This window comes from Hemiscyllium ocellatum, unplaced genomic scaffold, assembly GCF_020745735.1.
Source record: "Hemiscyllium ocellatum isolate sHemOce1 unplaced genomic scaffold, sHemOce1.pat.X.cur. scaffold_262_pat_ctg1, whole genome shotgun sequence".
Classification (NCBI taxonomy): Eukaryota; Metazoa; Chordata; class Chondrichthyes; order Orectolobiformes; family Hemiscylliidae; genus Hemiscyllium; species Hemiscyllium ocellatum.
In genome coordinates this window covers 560,427-565,448 of record NW_026868150.1, presented here as the reverse complement: position 1 = coordinate 565,448, position 5,022 = coordinate 560,427, and the positions used below count along the sequence as shown (strand labels likewise).

Below are 5,022 nucleotides of genomic sequence, written 5' to 3'. Positions count from 1 at the left end.
GTGACGAAACACGCAAGCTAAATACTAAACATTTCTCTTGGCCTGGAATGCACACGGGATGTGGTTGCTTTTTCTGACAATGTCATACATGTCAAATGGCAGGTAAGTCTCAGGCGGCAATAAAAACACGCCTTTGTTGCCAATTACCACAGTTGGAGAATTTTTCAGGTGGATTATAATTGATTGCGTGCATCCCCTTCCGAGAACTAAATGTCAGAACCAGTGCTTGTTGACTACAATGGATGTGCTATCCATATTTCCAATGGCAATTCCTTCCCGGAGTATCAAGGCCACAATTCTGGTAGAGGAGTTAGTAGCTTTCTTCACACGCTATGACCTAACTAGTCAGATTCAGTCAGACTAAGGGTCAAATTTTACTGTACAACTGCTTAAGGAGGTTTTTGATAGCTGAGATAAAACACTTTAAATCTAGTGCATATCTTCCTGAATCGTTGGGAGCTTTAGAAAGATAGCTTAAGACCTTGAAGACCATGGACAGAGCATACTGTCAAGATTATCCGAATGATTGGGAAAAAGATATCCCGTTCGTATTGTTTGCCATTAAGAATGTTCCAAACGAATTCCTTTTAAGTTCATATTCGCACATGAAGTGATTGCCCTTTGGAATTAATTAAAGAAACAAATGACAGGGTCAAAGTCGAAGATCACACAATTAAATCATGTATCAGAATTGAGGGAGAGACTAAATTTAGTCAGTGATTCAGCAAAACAGCACCCAAAGATGGCACAGCGTAGAATTACGCAGGTGGCAGATAAAAATCTGGGACTCAGAAGTTTTCCCACAGGGATAACTTGTCAGTACTGTTACCAATCATAGGTGATCCCTTTAAAGTTAGGTTTACTGCTCCCTGTGAAAAAGTTGAGTCAGTTGAACTATTTAGCAAAGACGTCAGATATAAAATAAAACTGTATTGGGTATGTCATGTGAACATGTTGAAAACGTATTACAAAACAAAGGAAGAACTGGAGGAAGAGTTGTTCGTTACTGCCCAGCAGAGTGAGGAATCGAATTCAGTTGCTTTGAATTTTGATGTACCTCAAAACAGATTCTAAAATGATGAAGTCCTTGAGGAGTGGGATGGATTAGAAAGCTGTCTGTCTCAGGAGCATAGAAAAGTGTTGAAAGATTTTTTGTTTCTACAGAGTCAGGGCACATGCAAGAATCACACGGGGAGGAGGAAAGCAATTGAACACGAAGTAGATATAGGGAGTTCTGCTGCAATAAAGCAGCAACCCTCTCGACTTAATCATCTCGAGAGGTGACAGGACAAGATGCAGGTGAACACCATGCTTGAAGAGAACATCACTGAACCAAGCCAGAGCGCGTGGAGTTCGTTGATTGTCTTAGTTACCAAACCAGATGATTTGTGTTGAATTTCGTGCGGATTATGGAACGGCCAACGCCGTTACAAAATCGAACTCATATCCAATTTCTAGATTGGAGGACTGCATCCAGAAAGTCGGACAAGCCAGTTACATCACCAAGTCGGGCATAATGCGTGGCTACTGGAAGGTTCCGTTGTCAAAGTTGGTGAACAGATCTCTGCGCTTGTAACTCCATATAAGCTATATCAGTTTCAAGTGATGCACTTTTGAATGAAGAACAAGCCCGCCACACCCAAAGACACTTGTACAGAGTTGTGGCCAGGTTGACAAATTGTGTAATCTATTTGGACGATGTAGTGATCCTTAGCAATTCAAGGAATGATCACAAGGGACTATTGGGAGAGCTCTTTGAACGACCACGAGAAGCAAAACTGATGACAAACATAAATAAAACAGAATTCACGGAAGCAGAGGTGATGTTCTTGGGATGTAACATCGGTCATGACAGGTTGAGCATCCTCCGGAACGTGAGGACGAAAGCTTCTGAGGAATTGCCATGATCAACCTCGAAGAAAGAGTTTCTTTAATTCGTCAGACTCAGCGGACTCTGTCAGAAGTCTGTTCCAAACTATACTAGTGTAGTGGCATCGTTAACCGATTTGCTGAAGAAGAACACAGTGTTTCGGTGGACAGTAACATGCCACATGACAATTGACCATTTGAAGTCGATATTAACCACCAAACCAGTATTACCTACACCGAACGTCTAAAAAACGTTAAAAGTAGCCATCGATGGTTGTGACGTTATAGTTGGAGGTGTACTCCAACGGGAAAAATGAGCATGGGATTGAACTGCCAGTTTATAACTTTTCATAGGAAATCAACATCTATCAGAAGAAATGCTCCACAATCGAAAAAAAACTATTGAGTTTGGTACTGGCGTTACAAATGTAATGTATGTGCCACGAAAAATGGATCGGAGAGGTTATGTACACAGACCACAATCCGCCAAAACTTTGTATATATGTAATAATATGAGACTATTTCGTTGGCTTCTCATGGAATAGACGTCCATTTTAAAAATCGTACATGTTGTGGGTCAGTAGTATGAAATCACAGACACTTTATCGCAGATTCAACTGATGGTATTCAGATGAGATTGTCTTAATTTCATGTTTTATATGTATATATAGGAAAAAACTAAATCGAAATTGTATAAAATTTATCGATATGTTAGGGCAAAGTATTTAAAAATTAAAATGAAAACATATCTTCATTATGATGGTTCATTGTTTCCTGTCGAGGCGATGTTTTTTAAACATATTAGTGCACATTTAAGAGATTTAAAAGCAGCAGAACAACCAGACACAGAAACAAGTGTTCTCAATAAGACAACGACGTAATCCTGGGTCGAACAATTCAATTCGTTCATTGCCTGGAGACATAAATAGTTCGAGTTTGGCCACTCAGTTTAAATTTTAATCAGGAAAATATATACATTTCAATTCAAATTTTAATTGCGTCTCTTGAAAGTCTTTTAAAAAAAAACAGGGACCCAATCAGATGCTCTGGGGTATGAGACGGGGGACATTGAACAGTTGAGAGGAGGACTGCCAAGACCATGCATGTAACAATCTTCTTGAAAATATATACATCTGGAAAATAACTTTTCGATCCGTGATCTTTGACACAGTATCTCCTGACAGGGACAAAGAAGAGACAGGAAGATCCGAAGACAAGAACCTACAGCTGCCTGGTTTTGATAAAGAAGTGCTGTTTTGTAAACCTTAACTGGGAGTTTTATCTGAATAGCATTATCGAATGGAACATCAAAATGGGTAATAGATATACATTAGTTTGTTAATTAATCTCTCTTTTACTTTAGAAATGAAGTGCTGAATTGTTACTTCGTGTAGTTCTTGGCCAATCGAATTGTTACAGATTCCTGTACAGCATAAATCGTTTCTGTGTTACTGGTTTTATCGTAAGCTGGAGGGGTTATGCTGTGTCGTAACGAGTCTAAAACAAATTTGGCAAAACAAGCGTGCATCTGTGCAGTTCATTGAGTGAACTGAAGATTTGCACCATTCATGACCTGGATGAAGTGATTCTTCCGCCGTGATCTGAATCTCCAAAAGTGAAAGGCTACCCAAATTCTCCGTAGTTGGCAGGATTCGAACCTGCGTGGGAATGCCCCAATGGATTTCAAATCCATCGCCTTAACCACTCGGCCACAACTACAAATGGATGAGCAGCATGCTCATTTCCAGGTCTCTGTCCCTGGGGCGCTTAGCAGTAGTGAATCATTGTTTGGTTTATTTGAATTCAAAGCCCACAGCTTTCAAATCGATGAAATGTCGGGACAAAGTGGGTCTGGGTGTTTCACCCCGATAGGTGGGATCTATATTCAGCTTAAACGATGGCGGAAAATGCAGACAAATACTCAGCAGGTCGAGCAGGATCTGGGCTTGGAAAAGGCGATTCAGTGTTTCAAAACTTCTCCAGAACGTTATCAGAACTCCGTTTTCTCCCAGTAGTACTGACAAACCTGTTGACATTTCCCAGAATGTTCTTTTTTTTCAGATTCCCAACATCCACAATCCTTTCCATTAGCCATTAAAACGATACAGAAATTCCTTTGCGATTCTGGATAAGATTCCTGTTTGGGGCACATTTTCGTGACATTAAAAACCCGGAGATGTGCAGGAAAGAAAGCCAATGAAGTATGACCTGTGAGAGGTCCGACACTGGAACGTCCCAATCAACCAACCGTTCAGTTAATGGATGAACGTGTTGACCAATTACACAACAGAGACGGGGTGAACTGACTCATTGTACGATCCAAAAACATGCTTTTCACGAATTCAAACTTCAGCCTGCCCTTCACGAAGTGATTGATGTCCTGTATCAGTTTTTCTTTTGCAAAATAAATCCTGGGACATTCACTGCAGTGAAATGGCAACAATCCTGTACCCGCTGGAAACACATCCACGTCACAGCAACCAACTTTTCTACAACAGGATTCCTGCTCTCTTCGATGCTTTTTCGTAACTTGTTTGTACCCGAGTCTTCGCGTGGTCTTGTAGCCGTGGCGAGGGTTGAATTCCTGACGCGCAGGAATGAAAATCCTTTCAATGTCTCCGATTGGTTCATGTCTAGAGAACAACAGAATCAACAGTCACGGCCTCTTAAAGACTGGTTGTGTTAAGTGGGACAATCCACCCTTCATTCACCTGTGGTTTCGCTTCCCAAAGAGATTCTAAAGTTTTCCAAAGCTGGAGACATGCGTTCACTGTTATTTTCCCATGTTTTGTTTTAACCTTCCCAGTGGTGATATTTTCCCCAAACTGCTTCGCAATTCTCCGCCTTCTTTGATGTCCAGCGATGAGCAAAGACCTTTTGTCGAGAAATTACTGAGGTTGGGATTCTTCTCTTTGGAACAAAGAAGGTTAACTGGAGATTTTTATGGTCTATTTATAATGATAGGGGAGGGCGCAGCGCGGATGGATGGGTTGATGTTGTGCAGGAAATGTTGCCAACGATCAGTGTCAGTTTCCAGAAGACTGGGGCTAAAGATATTTAATGAAAAACGAAATTTGCGAAGAATATATAGAGCCTAATCTCAGGGGAACCGTTAATCATTTAAGACACGGATGAGGAGGACATTCTGTCTTT

The 5,022-nt window shown here is 40.8% G+C and overlaps 1 non-coding gene across 1 annotated transcript; it reads right to left on the bottom strand.

Annotated features, from left to right (window-relative positions):
• Nucleotides 1–3,506: 3,506 nt before the first annotated feature.
• Nucleotides 3,507–3,588, bottom strand: trnas-uga (transfer RNA serine (anticodon UGA)). Its single transcript has one exon. It is a non-coding gene; the product is annotated as a tRNA-Ser (tRNA).
• Between the last annotated feature and the right edge of the window lie 1,434 nt (nucleotides 3,589–5,022).